Genomic DNA, 15,798 nt, shown 5'->3' on the forward strand with positions numbered 1-15,798 from the left:
GTTAAGGTAAAACTAAAAAAAAGGTATAAAATAAAAACATATCAGTAGTTTGTTTTTCACCAGTTTGCAGACAGTGGACTGTTAAACTTTATCAATAAACAATTTACATGGTGCACAGTAGACATACTGCCGGTTTGTATCACTTTATTGTCAAATGGCCTTTTGAAATCATACAATCTGTCAAAAACAACATTTTGCTCAGGTATGCAGAGTGTAGAGAATAATTTCATTTTCAAAAATGATTCCTCATTACGGTGCAAAGATAGGTAAATTGTAGTCAAAAAATGCTAATACTTGACAAGTAAGTTAAAATGTTTTCAGTAGTGGTTTATATCAAGGATTGTCCATAAGATATTTCTAAATAAGCTTAGTCACAATTACAGCTATTATGCTTTATTTTCAGCTTATTAACAAACTAACATTTCTATAACAAATCATCTTTACATGATAAATCTGCCTTGCACCCTGGGGATCAGTGGATGACATTGAAAGTACATTCAGAAATGGCGTCATGTAATGCCGTCACCTTCGTATGTGTCACTTTCATAATAATGCTGTCACTGGCCACTGCTGAAGAACTGTAACTATTATAACATGACAAATCGTTTTTCTCTTCACTTGCTTTCCATATCGACAGCCCGTACTTGGCTTTCACTTAGTCATCCTGCAATCTATTAGATACTCAAACTCTGAAGACGGTGAGCATGCAAGTAGCAATGGAAAAGATATGTCAAATATTTTAAGATATGTTAAAAGGGGCTCTACTGGCCTGTTTGGTGGCATGAATTTCTTTTGTAAGACAAGTATTTTTTCATACATCTTGATTAATTTCCGGCACCCTGTAGCCCAGGTTAGCCTATGCATAAACCTGGCTGTGATCAGTACCAGCCGGCAATTACCAAATCCACAAAAACTGAGTTGTGAGTTGTTGGTCCCAACAAAGTAACCTAAAAGCGGCCTTGATGCCTTTCCCATTATCTTCTTGTGTATTTATTCTGTGAATGCCGCAGAAGACACACATTTTTAAGGGTCCATAGAGCATGTTCAGCATGGCATGGCACACACTGTCCACAGCAAAGTGTTATTGGCTTACTAAAATGGCGCCCTGCAAATATTGCATCCTAGGTGGCACCTCTGTCATCAATGTGTTGATGGGTGCTGTGCTGTAAATAACTGAATATTGAGCTACCTAATTTCTTAATTTCCTAATTGCATTCTTAGAGTTAGAGGTATATGTACTAAGAATCCAGTATCAACATGACCACTACTTTCTGCAACAAGTAAATCCAATAAAGCTGAGGTCTCAAGCTAATCATTTAATTTAACCCTGGAAAAGCAGCTTCTACTGATGGGCCATTAGATTGTTCTGTACTGCACACCCCAGCCAGGGTTAAACTGCCGCCATTTTTAGTAGTCAAAAAATGCCCAAACTGAAATTAAATAGTTGCAAGTTCCCTAAAATGCATCTGTTATTTTCTGTTTTAATTAATGTCTCTGTATTGTCTAAAACATCCATTTCATAACCTGGAAGCTCAGGTTTGTTTATTTTCAGAGCTAATTCCTCACATACTTATAAAAAAAATCTGAATGCCTGAGTTTCCTTACTTAAAGATGCTTGACTTTGCTGTAATAGCAAGCTCATAATGGACCCATTTCATGTTTTAGTCAAAACATTAACCAATACTTATTGTCAACAACAAAAGTCGTCTTCTTATTTCGGCTGCTCCTATTAGGGGTTGCCACAGCGGATCATCTTTTTCCATATCTTCCTGTCCTCTGAATCTTGCAGGCGGTGGGTGTAACAGAGCATGTCCTCTCTCACCACATCCATAAATTTTCTCTTAGGTCTTCTTCTTTACCTCTTGCCTGGCAGCTTTATCCTTAGCATCCTTTTCCCAATATAACCTGCATGTCTCCTTCTGCACATGTCCAAACCAATGCATTCTCGCCTCTCTGGTTTTGTCTTGAAACCGTCCAACCTGAGCCAACCCACTAATGTACTCATTTATAATCCTGTCCAACTCCGTCACATCCAATGCAAATCTAACATCTTTAACTCTGCCATCTCCAGCTCTGTCTCCTGTTTTTTGGTCAGTGTCACTGTCTCCAACCCATTTAACATAGCTGGTCTCACTACTGTCTGTCACAAATTACTCTGGACACTCTTCTCCACCCATTCCACCCTGCCTGCACTCTTTTTCACCTGTTTTCCACAATCCCTGTTTAGAAATGGCTCAGAGCTGATCCCTGATGTAATCCTACCTTCACGTTGAATGCACCCGTCACTCCTACCGCAGACCTCACCACTGTCACACTTCACTCGTACATATACTGTACAAATCTTACTTACTTCTTTGCCACTTTAAAATCTCCATCACATCAGCTAACTCTTACTAGTCATACTGCCAACACTCAAAGTTCCTACCCTCAGTTCCACTCTTTACCTTCCTCCTCACCACCTCACTCTAGCCATGTCTCCTGCCTCCTCTTCTCACTTTTCAGCCTACAGTAGCCCAATTTCCACCAGCTCCCAGTTGGCTAACAGTACTGGTGACAGTCGTTGACTCGGGCCTCAACCGATCTGTATTGTTGTCTGCATATCTTAAACGGGATGCCCTTCCTGACATAACCCTTCCCAGTTATCCCGGCTTGGGACCTGCATGAAGAAACACATTGGTTTCTGCATCCCTTGTGGCTGGGTTTTAATAAAGTAGTTGATAATAACAATAGTCCTGACTCCTTAAAATGCTTTCATTAACAGTTATTGTTACAGAGCTGTTCTTTTTAACTAAAACCAAAATTTTGAATGTTACGACTAATGTGTTCTCTAAACGATAATGTCATGTGGTAGAAACAGAAGTGTTTCCAAAAATAACAGCAACTAGCATGATGGCTCCCACCATAAACAAAATGGCACTTAGAAAATAAATAATAATAAATATTAAAATGAGTAATAAGCATAAAATTAGTTATAAATATAAAATCAACAAGTAATTACAAAAGCAGTACAAAAATGATATCTGTGACATTAAATACCCCTGAATAGCACATGCCTTACTACCATTTTATTTCCACTTTATTTTTCTGCTGGTGCTGAGAGACAGCCATGACATTTTTTGACAGTTATTTCCTATGTACAGTGTATAGAACCCACTGTATGCTACCTTGTACTGACTCAAGTCTGTCAAGAAGATAAACTTGTTAACCATTTTTCAACGCAATTAAACAAAGACTGGAGTAGAGATTAGAATTACCAATCGGCTCCACAAGGCCCCTGATCACCTGGGAAAAGCAGGCAGCACTGAGGATTTTTTTCTCCAGTGCCTTCAATACTATTCACCCATCCTGGTTAGGGGGTTAAGCTCAGAGATATGCAGGTGCTTGAGCCTAGGGTGTCATGGACAATCAACTATCTGTTGGACAACCTGCAGTTTGTGAGTTGGACTGTGTTTCCCATTTTCTCCTCACTCTGAACACTCATACTATAAATATGACATCAGGTAATGTCAATTACTTAATTTCTTATGATTCTGCACTTATGTTTTGTATTGATAAGGGGGGATGAGATAGAGTATACAGGTCAGGTGGAGAATGTGGGGATCCTTATACCAATGGCAATATGCCTGCTATTATGCCTCACTGTGACAGTAACTACCAAGTTAGATGTTTTCTTTCTTTTTAGTCATTCTGGTGTATATATGAAAGGAGTTTGTCATTTGTTGTAATATAGTATTTATTGAGTTTTTTTGTAAAATGCCAAATTTACTCCAGGGGACAAATAAAGTTCTATCTGTCTTTCTATTGTATTTAATAAAGGTTTTTATGCAAAACTCAGTAATAAATAGACAAAGTACAAGTAGTGCAGTGTTTAGTGCTAGTTAAAACTCTTCAGTCTATAAAAAAGAACTGCACAGAAGTGGATATTAAAGAGGTTTTTAAAAACGGGAAACAAAAAATTCTGAAGAAATGAAATGTTTTAGCAAAGGTGCAAAAACAGCAAACAGATACTAGCATTGCATTTATTTACTCATTGCTTTAAGTTCTATTTCAAATGATACTGCAATCTACTGAAGTCTTTATCCTATACTTAAAATCAACTGAAGCATTTAAAAAAATGGATTTTTTATGCTATACAAATATCTCAATCTACTTCTTGGGGCCTGTGTGGAAACATTTTTACATAAAGTACGATATTTTTAATCTACACACAGCATTCAGTTACTCCAAGCTGGAATATGGAACAAAATGCTGAACTGGATCATTTTTGTTGGTTTCTAGACAACTATTTTTCGAAGCTGTAATTTCATGTTGACAGTTTGTTGGTGTTGTATCTATGAGTGCTTTAACACTGACAGACCTTTACATACTTGCGTTGATATAGGCTGTTTCAGAAACTTTAAGGTTCAAACTAAATACATTTTATGTTCAGCGCAAGTTATTATACCACTATGGGATTGAGCTGGATTAAGTAGGCTTGATAATGGCTGAATAGATGGATAGACAATGTGTGATTATGTAGTTAATCATTTTTGTTAGTCAAATATCTGAATGAAGTTTACTCATTAAAAGCTTCCATATTCTTGGCTGAGGGCAGAAAAATGATCCAACAGTTGGTGCTGTTCCAGAGTTCTTCACATTTCTACAATTGTGGGTTTCACTCATGAATCCTGTTGCAGTCTGAATTTTACATGTTCTTGTAATCTGGGTCTGTTGACCTGTACATATTGTGGCTTTCCTCCTACTTCTTAAATGTATGTGTGTTGTATTGTGGCGGCACCCATCAAGGGTTCAATTCTACTTTGAGCACAACATCTTCTGGGACAGACAGCATCTCCCTGCATCCCTAAAACAGAAAGATATGAAAAAAAGAAATTATGTCATTAAACTATTATTGATATGAGTCCCCCTTCCCACCCAAAGCTATCCAATATACCCTCAGAAAAATAAGTGAGAACTATGAATATCATCTATAATTTATAAACTAGTCTTTGAAATGTATGTAATACATTTTGCACCTGGCAACACATCTCGGTACTCATGTTCTATCAGGCAAAAACTGATAAACACAAATGACATTTTCAGTAGAAGAAAAGACTGACTTCTTGCACACTAATGAATTGCATCACTGACACTTGTAATGGTCTGTACAGAACATGGTATTGCACTGGTTCCTTTACTGACAGCCATTTACTAACTTCAGTGCAGGCAGAATCCAGGTAAAGACTAACTAGATTGTGTGTGTGTGCGTGTGTGTGTGTGTGTGTGTGGATATGTATGTATATGTATATATAGTATATGTGTGTATATGTATATATGTGTATATATACGCATAATAATAATAATAATAAATTATAATAATAATAACAATAAATTATAATATTAATTAATTTTAATAATAATAATTATAATATTAATAATAATTATTATTATTAACAACCAGCAGTCCCCTGTGTTCCTGTTTGCTTACAAGTCCAATTGCATATGCAAGTTTCAGTGATGCTGAACAGCAAACACTCCATTACACACACATTCTGTTTCTTTACCCAGCACCTAAACAAAGGCTTCTCCCTCAACTTTCTGTAATAGTGATCTGTCTTAGTCACGATGACTCATTCTCTGTTGGACAGCTTTGCAGTCTACTACTTTGAGGCATCTGTTTTTTATAAGAAACATATAAGAGACACATGGAGGGTGTCTGTTTCAGCCCACCAAAGAATATTGTAATCTAGAAAACACAGTAATAGTGTCCACTCTGTAACCCACCCCATTTATTCTCATTACATGTTATGCCTTTTGTACCATTTGACTGACTGACTGACATGACTATATTATAAGTCAGATATACACAGACTGCAATATTTAACAATGTGAGCTATTTACAATAAATCACAGGATAAATGGCTAGAAGATTTTGAGTTTCTATTGGGTTAGTATATGAAATAATCAAGCAACTACTCAAACCATTTTGAAACTTATTACAACTCAACTTTTCCACTTTTGACGTCTTGTTTTTCAGAACAAGAAAACACACCTATACAATAGATTACTTGTTTATTTTTTCTGTCTAAGTGTAGCACACTCCAAAAGCAAGCTTTTCAGTAATGTAAATTATTTGTGCTAGCACATCTCCCTGTTTTGCATGCTCTCTTTATGTGCACAAATGAGAATGTCAGAACATAAGGAAAGGTCATTTTGCAGTATGAACCCTAGAGATACTGGTAGTTTGATTAGCAGTTCCATATTGCTTCTCATTTTCATGAAATTCTATTCTTTGATCAACTGATGTCCCATCTAGTGCTAGTGTTTTTCCTGTACAGCTCAGATTTCAAGCAGACTCATTGTCCATAATTATAACCAAGTAAATATATATATAAATATATAAATATATATAAAGTTTAGATGGATGGGTTCATTGCTATGGACATCATTAGTGCTGCAGCCTCACAGATCCACTGTTGTGAGTGAAATTCCTGTGTGGCATTTGCATGTTCTTTCTGTGCACAACTGAAACGTTTGCGGGGTACACTGATTGCCACACCAGAATTGACCCATATGAGTTAGTGTTACCTGTGATATTAATACCCAGTCTGGGATCGTTTTTTTGCTTTATGTCCAATATCTCCAGTAAATGCTTAGCAACCCTTTAGTGGTAAGACAGATATGTACAAACGGATTAATTAATTTAATCACATCCATATAGTAACTTAACCCAGAGCAGGTGTGATGAATGCAGTCCACAGTTATAATGTGTTATATATATTGCTTAGACAATATATAATTTTAGTAACACAAGGGTGACTTTCAGAAAATATCAGCTCTTTATAAATCAGGAAATATCAAAAGGTGACAGGCATGTCACCTCAAAATTATCAGGTTTAAATAGCAGCACATGGGAAAAGGCAATGTATCCAATGTATCAGTTTTGGGCTTTTTTTTTGTTTAATACATTTGCAATCCTTTCTGAAAACATGATTTCACTTTGTCATTATGGGTTATTGAGTGTAGACTGATGAACAAAAACGGCAAAATTATATATTTAAAATGAAACGTACAACACAAAGCGTACATGAAGTAAAGAGGTCTTGTATATTTTCTGAATCTACTGTATGTACAGTATATATTTTATTATTATTCTGGCAGTGTTATTTTCTGTTTAGTAAGGTGGTTATTGTAAAGGTTTTTTACCTGGCTATGGTGACATTTTGTTGCGGTCGCCATGGCTGTTGCTGTTCCAAAGACCCAGGGCCATGCATCACATCACAGTATCATGATCTTCATATTTAAGGTAATATCCAGGCATTGCAATTCTTTATTTGTTCAGTGTTTTCTAGGGAAGGGGATGCTGAAAGGTGCTTCCAAGAAGAATTTAATGTTAGAAAATTTTGCTTGGTTTTCTGGTTTCCGGTTTCTTATTTTGACTTTGACAATGTATTAAGTGTGTTTCTTTTGGTTTTCAGAGTCCTGCCAAAATTTTGACCAGTTCCAATTATATACACAATAATATTTTTGATACAATTAAACATCCTATATCTTCTTTTAATTTGCATGCTTGTAGATAGGTTGTGACTTTTTACACATCAGATTACTTTAATTGAAAATTACTGTCAACATGCAGTATCAAGGTAAAAATATAATTTTTAGCAAGTTCAATCAGTCAATTTATTTTCAGAAGCCCTGGTACTTGGAAAACAGGTAAAATGCAAAGACAGGTGGTTGTTGTAAATTTCTCAACTATGAATACTGTATTTCCAACATTAACAGACCAGTTGCTGAGTGGTAAATAGCTAGCTATTCTAGTTCCAAACCTGAATCACCTGAATGCAGAAGGTTTCATTTCTGAGGTATTAACACCCCCTTTAAATATAACCCAGTCACTGTTTTGTGAAATCAGTGTTGCTGCTGGTTTTTGCTACTCTGTGATTATTTAGGCATCTGGAAGGTGTGAGAATTAGAAGTAGCTGAGTAAGCTATACAAACTGAGGCAGTCAAATTTCCTTGTTCTAATGCTGTTGTCCCAGATGACTGGGGACCCTACCTAGCCTGGACGGTCCGCGAGATGGACGATAAATCCCCTGGGCCACAAGAGGACAGTCGCCCGGGTCTGCTTGGGGGCCACGGGAACGGAACTGGGATGCTCACCCTTATGGGAGGACGTGGCCACTGCCAGTGGGCACCCGGACGGTTAGGGAATCCTGGATTGCAGCACTTCCGCCACACCAGGAAGTGTCGTCAGGTGGAGCACCTGGAGCTCATCCGGGTCATGATAAAAGGGTCCGCCTCCCTCCAGTAGACAAGCCGGAGTTGGGAGGAAGGAGACGGAGCTTATGAGGAGGGGAGTGGAGGTCAGAAGAAGAAGAGAAAGATAAAGAGAAAGAAAGAGACTTGTTGGAGAAAGGCATTGTGGTGCTCAAAAGAAATAAAGGAGTGTGTTTTGGACATTCTGTTGTCTGTCTGTCTGTCTGTCTGTGTCCAGGTTATGCTTTCCACACTGTTCATGTTTCAACCTGGACTCTAGTTTGCGTATCCCTCCTATCTATTGCAAATTAACTAAGGTGAATTTCCCAGAAATGGTGAACATTAACAAGCAATTTTATGATCTGCTTACATTTATGAAATGTAAATGAGTGAAGGCACTTAGCATATGCAACAGCATAATTTACCAAGAAAAGTGATTTAAGCAGTTTGCAAGTGTGGAAGGACATCTCTTAATTCAAGGCCTTTGCATGGTAATTTCAATGCAATAACCTTTTCAGGTTGTCTTAAATTGTTACCAACATTATCTTTTGCTTTTCATTTTTTAAAAGATAAGGGATTTTGGAGCTTTGTCCTTTATTTTGATTTTCCAAAAGTACCCAGAATTTTAAAAGTTGTGTGGTCTCAATGGACTGTTCATAACAAGTATTGCAGAGTTCAGTACTAAACTGTATTTCACTATTTCTTTTGAACTTAGTGGATTTCTTTACTTACAGGGCCATGTCGCTTGTCTGTGAAATTTTGATGTGACGTAGTTTATTAGTCGCAATTGGGGAAGGCAGCAAAAAATATTTTTCTACTCCCTTACCATCACCATTCTCACAAATATTCCCTAAGAAGTGGCACAGCATATTGAACTCCACATGTTCATTATAAATCATTTACCTCTTTGTCGGTTTTGTAAACAGTATAAGTGAAGGTCATTTGTATTAGGCTACCACACCACTAACAGATTGTTAAACTGTTTTATCTCAATAAATGTTCTGTTTCATGTATATTGTATTGTACTGACCTTATTATCCCCTTTATGCCACTTAGAGTTTCAGAATTTTCCCAGTCTATTTTTTTAAGTTATGTATGTTGGATTAATTCAATAATTCATGTATAACACAGAGACTATAATTTTAGCAGTGCTGAAATTATGTACATGAATAGATGTCATTTTTATTGGATTACCATTTGTTAACACTCTGACCATTTCTTTTTTCTCACATTATAGTCTGAATGTTGTTTTCTGTCTCTTTCGACACAGTATGTGTTTGCTCTAGCCTAACAGTGGATGTAGATCTTATTTTACATAATGTTTCAATTATATTAAGAAACCCCAGCACATACTGTGTGTCATGCACTTGGAGACAGAACTTTTTAATTACTCATTTTTTCTAACTGTGAAGTGTTGGATATTATCCACTGTATATTCAAACCAATGGCATATTTTCCTGTTATTGTTTAGATACTGTATAATCAATATCTTTTGTTCATTTGCAAGTCTTCATGAGTTTCAAGTAATGTATTTTCAAAAAGTTATCCATTTTATTTTGGAGATTATATTTGTAGGTATTAATCAGCTAAGCAAATATCTAAGATATGTTGGAGTATCCCCAGCAGCAATTTTGGAGTTACACAGGGCAGAAAAAGTGATCTACAAAAGGCACAGATGAGGATAGGCCAAATATGATTAAATTCTGTGACAGCTCTGCATTTTGCACAAGCTTAGAAATTATTTAAACTGGGCATAAAAAGCAGTTGGCAGGTGAAGTGAGAGGACTACATAAGAAACCACAAAGGAGAAATGCTGCATTATCTTGGTAGCACATAAAAAATCATGCCAATAGTTAGTCACCACCTGCTTTAGCCACAATTAAATAAGATTTGATTGTTTTGAAAGCAACAGTAATTCTTTAGGCACTGGATTTTCATGAGTTTACATCAATCCACCCATCTATTTTAATCCAATTCAATGTTTTAGGATTCCAAAGCCCTTCCTGGCAGCACAGTTGGAAGCAGCACTAAATGGAGTGGTGGTAAATCATAGGAGACACACATGCACATACCCACACACTAATCTACCAAATTAAGTTTATACAGGCCATATTGTGGATATTTTTAAGACATGGCAGTTACATTTAAGTTTATGGTATAAAATACATGAAAACTATACAGATAGTTAGTAGGCAAGGGTTTACTGTAGATTTGGTCTCCCAGAGCTGTGAGGCAACAATGCTAACCAAAGCAAAGTTTTTAATAGTGTTACTAAATTGAATGTGTAACTGAACATTTTTCAAACACATCCTTTTATGCCAAACGTTTTACTGAATCAGACGGCATATAGGCATTTTAAATTGTTTGATGAAAAAACGCATTGTTTTTTTTCAAAATAAGAATAAGTACAAGTGATGAACTGGGTCAAGTCCACTAAGAAGACCTATAATGTAGTGGATTACATATTTCCATTGACTGGGGATATTTCCAGTAGAAACAGAAGCAGGTTCTAGGGCTTATAACAATGTGACCTAATTTGACCAGCATTGCCACAAAGGATCTGATTTCCTTGGGTTCTTTTGTCCCTTGAAGTATATTATATTACTGGACTTGCTGATGTGTTTAGACTAGGATGTGATTTCTGTTCTCTGAACTGTGGGCAGCAGTTCCAACCAGTGTGGAAGAAAAAGTGTTTTCTCTATGGTACAAAGCATATATGTCTGGCTGCCTTTAGTTAAACTGACCAAAGTCCTGTCAAGATAAGTTGCAGTAGGTTTATGAGATTATAAAAGCAGGTGCTTGCTTCGAAATGTATTAAGAATAGATTAGAACCTTAGGTCAAGACTAGGTTGTACTGTACACTATTAAGGTCCTAAACTGGCTTGAAGATTTTAAGAAAATGAGTAGTGTCTTGGCAACAGGGGATTTTAGATTTGTTTGTTTTTTTAATCTATTCTATAAAAAGAACTTGGCTTTAATGAATTGATCACAGTAGCTATTGGTGGTCTTGGAGAAAAAAAGGTAAATTGCCTCCACACCAATGAGCCATCAATGGAAAAGCAGACTTTTCACACAAATGAAGAGGTAATTCAACAATCATATAGGTTTAAAACAAAACTATTTAAATGAAAACAACACACATTTCACCTATAAATGTTCCACATCACAGTACAAAAATGATACTTTAGGCATAAATACTATGATTCAGGATTTGTTTTGGACAGTATGGAGGACTAATGGGTAGCAAGTTGCCTCACAGCTCCAGGGGCATGGATTCAAATCCTAACTTAGTCACTTTTTTCAGTGAAGTTTATACATTATGTTTCCACATTTGTGAGTTTTCTTCTTTATGGATTGACATCCCATGCTGAGTTGCCTTAGCCAAAGAATAGACAAAGAATGCTAATATATGTTTCAGCTTTCCAATATGAGGTTTGAATTGTATTTAGAAAAGGGACGGATGAATTATAAATTTGAGCTGTTTGGTCTCATTGAGAAATGGCAAAACCCAAACCTGCAAACATAAAATTTACAACCACTGCAGAGGTTCACTTGATAGATTGGCTGACTCCTTTAACTTTTGTCATTTATTAAACAATGACTGAAAAATCCTTACTCTGTATTCAACACTAGATTTATGCTGTTTAGAGTTCCATTTTCAAGACTTTTGTTAAAATCACTGCTGAGCTACAATACGTTTACTAATATCGCAAATGCACCTGTATTGCAATATTAAGTAGATATATTTAGTCAAAGGGAATTCTGAACTTAATGAACTTGGAATAAATTTTTCACAAATGCCAAGAGTTTTCAGGCTTTATTGTCCTTGACCCACAAGGCATCCAGTCGCATTTGGCCTTGACTGAAGTAGCTTGTTGGCCTTGGGCTTTTGACTTTACATTTCCTTGACCTTATGGATTTGGGTTCATTGCCTAAATTCAAGGAAAATCAGTAATAACATCTGGCATTGATACAAATCAGTTCAGCACTTTAATTTAAATGGCAATTATGCTAAGAAAATAATGTGCTCAGTAATAAATCTCCCCTTATCTGGTGAAGGAAATTAATGTGAAAAAATGCTGAATTATGTTAATATTGGAGCAGAAATCAGATCACAATTGCATTTGATACTATCTTTTAGTTAGTCCTTGAACAGCTGATGGAACTAATTTCTGCTCACACCTTATGTAATAGTTTGAAGTCTCCAATATTTTATAAAGTGATATTTTGGAATCTGAACTATTTTGACTAACATGCACAGGTCTATCATAGTATCCTATTGCGCAATAACACTACAGCATGCATGAATCCTTCTTGCACAGTGTTTTGAGTTATTTTTAATTAATATCATGAGCATATTGCATTGACCAGTCATTAAATTTAACCAAATGATTTGTCCTAATTGTGTAAGTTGAAAATGGGAGATATTGCCTAATGGCAGTTAACTAATTAGTGTAAATTTAAGTGTCTGAAACATTGCTTAAAATGAAATTGTAAGATTCTAAAGTCATGTGCAATAATTTAAAAGCCACTACAAACAAACATTTCAATTTATGGGCTAGTTTTTGTATTTTCAAATATGGGTTATAATAATTCAGGACCTTTGACCTACAGCAGCAAGGAAAGTACCTGCAAAGCCCACATACTCCCAAGAATCCGGAGGTGTGCTATGCACTGTGCTGCCAGGTGTTTGCTGAACAGTACAAAGCTATCAAACCAGTGCAACCATGTTGCTTAATGAAGACTCTTTAAAATGGGTATCCATACAGCCCCTTTTCCCAGTAGGGATAGCCTTTTACTGGCATCTTTTTCATGAAGTGAAAGTAAAACATGTACAGGTGCTTTTCTAGGTTTTGAAATTTATCTTCTTCACCAAGAACTAGTTCTCATGTGTTGAGGGTGAGTGACTATGCAGCAATATTTGAGTACTGTAAAATGTTTTGATCAAAGCCTTCCTGCCACAGAATAAGCCTTTTCCCCCAGATATTGTAGTTATCTTCCACAGAGCATACGGTATTGGACTTTTCATATCATTACCTATCTATTCTTGACTTGCAAATACATCTTGATATGGAAGTGAGAACAGGAAATAATTTCCAACTTCTATCTTGCAGAAGGTTAAGTATATAGAAGGCCTTCATCTATATCAGGGATCCTCAATCACAGTCCTGGAGGGCCGCAGTGGCTGCAGGCTTTTGTTCTAACCCGGTTGTTTAATTAGAAAGCGATTCTTGCCAATTAATTTAATTTCATGGCTTGTTACTGCTAATGTCTCTGCTCTGCTATGTCAGGTAATTCTCCTATACTAGATTTTCTTCCCTTTCCTAAGCATATCATCCAAATGATTTGAAGGCTAAAATGGAAGAATAATTTTCAGTCCTTCACTTTCTTCTCTTCAATTTCCTTTCAAGTATTTAATTAAACCCAATAGTGCATGATAAATACACACAGGTGTAAATGGTAACAAGCTAAATGGACAAATGCTGGTCTCCAGTAATTAAAAACCAATAATGCAGCTGTTTAAGACTAAAATAAGCAATTAGGGTTCAAAATCTTAACGAGCGAGACAACTAATGTGAAGCAGAAGTGTTACTTCAGCCAAGAGAAAAGTGCCAAAAGGATCTCTTACTCAATATTTCAGAAAAGGAGTGGAAAGCAGCAATGCACAGAATTCACTCGCATTTCATTTGCAAAATGCATAGAATTATTCAACTTTAAATTATATATCAAGCACATCTCTCACGTTTAAAATTGTCTAAAATGTTTCCAGGGCAAGATCCAACCTGTAAACGCTGCAATCAAGCTCCGGCCTCACTGGGTCACAAGAGATTTTTCTGCCTATACTTTTTTGGAGCATTTTTTTTTTTTAAATCAGTCAATTCCTAACTTTTTTTTTTTTTAATTAAACTGAGTTGAAAAGCTCAAACAGCTCAAGGTTTCATCTATAATGATTAACTAGTTAAGGAAAAACACTTTTAGAGTTATCTTCAAGTTAAAAGTAGGAGAACATTATATAATAAAATTAACTCTTAGATAATCTAGGGTAACTAAATTGTGAAGTTGCAATGACAGTACAGTATTAGTTTAATGATTTATTACTCTTACTTTTATTTATACATATCAAAATCCTGGCAGGAATTTGGGATATGATTTGTTTTTGCACAGACTGTCAGATGTGACAAAATAAGACATTGAGAGGCAATTATGTCATCCATGGGTATGATTGGTTAGAAATAGAATTTCTATCCTGGGTATCTCATAACTATATGCATAATGGTATGTAACAACCTTTGTAGTAAATTTACTCTTAAAAGAAAAAAAATATATATCTAGGAAAAGAAAATAAAGCAAAATGTTGTTTTTAAAAGAACACAAAAAATGTATTTATATGAAATAAAATTATCCCTCCTTTTGCCAGATTTGCCAAAACTGGTCAATGTTCCGTCAATCTTGTGCCACAGCTGTGGAATTACCTCCCTTTGTCTGTTCAAGCTGCACCTAATCTATTTATACTTATGGATTGTTTAAAAATATACCTTTTCATTATATCTTTTGGAACTGTTTAGTTTCTCTTCTACAGGATAGCTGCTATCGTACTGACAAGTTTAGGATGTTGTTTTTTATCTTAGTCAATTTGCATATATTACTAGTTCTACTCCATCTTGTTGTTTTTATCTCGTTCTCTGTTGCTTTTGATGCTTTCACCTTTTAATCATTCTATGTATTGCAACTTGCTTTATAAGTCACCTTAGATAAAGGCATTTGCCAAAAAAATAACAGAGAAAAACTGAGACTTTAGAAAAAATCTATTACTCAGTGTGGAGTTAAGGGATGATTGATTTAGATATTTTCTATCACTAAGTTTTCATTCATATCTGTTACAATTTATGTACTGACCTGATCTGTTTTTTGTGTGCCTTCTGTTATTGTAGTACTATCTCTGTTGTGAGGAGATATACAAGTAAGAATTTAATTAAAATATGTGTAATGTTTACACATGATGGTAAACTTGGACTAGATAGATAGATAAATAGATAGATAGATAGATAGTACTCAATTTGTCCCAAGGGGGGAATGTAGCCTTTCACAGAATTTCAAGAAATATTAGAAAAAGCAAGAACAGCCATCTCATTCATAAAATGAATTACTGTACAAAAAAAGTGAACTTCTGACTTGGCTAATGATAAGAAAGCAGCCACAGTGAGGCATTATAAAAACGTAGGTAGGTATGCAGGAGCCCTAGCAGTGTTTCTTTACACACACTTCTGTAGAAAAATTTGCTTGGTTATAAAAGTTTATTGCTTGCAACATTAAGGGAAACAGACTGAGTGTGTCTACCAAATTGGAATCCTAATTTCTACTGCTCGTAAAATAAAACTGCAAGACCTAGATATAGCAATAACTTTACTATTTGATTTGATCATGATTTAGAGCTTTATTACTAGACATAAGGTCTCCGAATAGCATAATGATAGTCTTAACTTTAAACTCTGTGGATTTATATTTAGTATAGTTAATTTAAAGTCTGGAAGTAGCATTGGATGATAAGCTAGTCTATGAGAT

The sequence above is a fragment of the Polypterus senegalus genome, chromosome 4, assembly GCF_016835505.1.
Source record: "Polypterus senegalus isolate Bchr_013 chromosome 4, ASM1683550v1, whole genome shotgun sequence".
NCBI classification, from domain to species: domain Eukaryota; kingdom Metazoa; phylum Chordata; class Cladistia; order Polypteriformes; family Polypteridae; genus Polypterus; species Polypterus senegalus.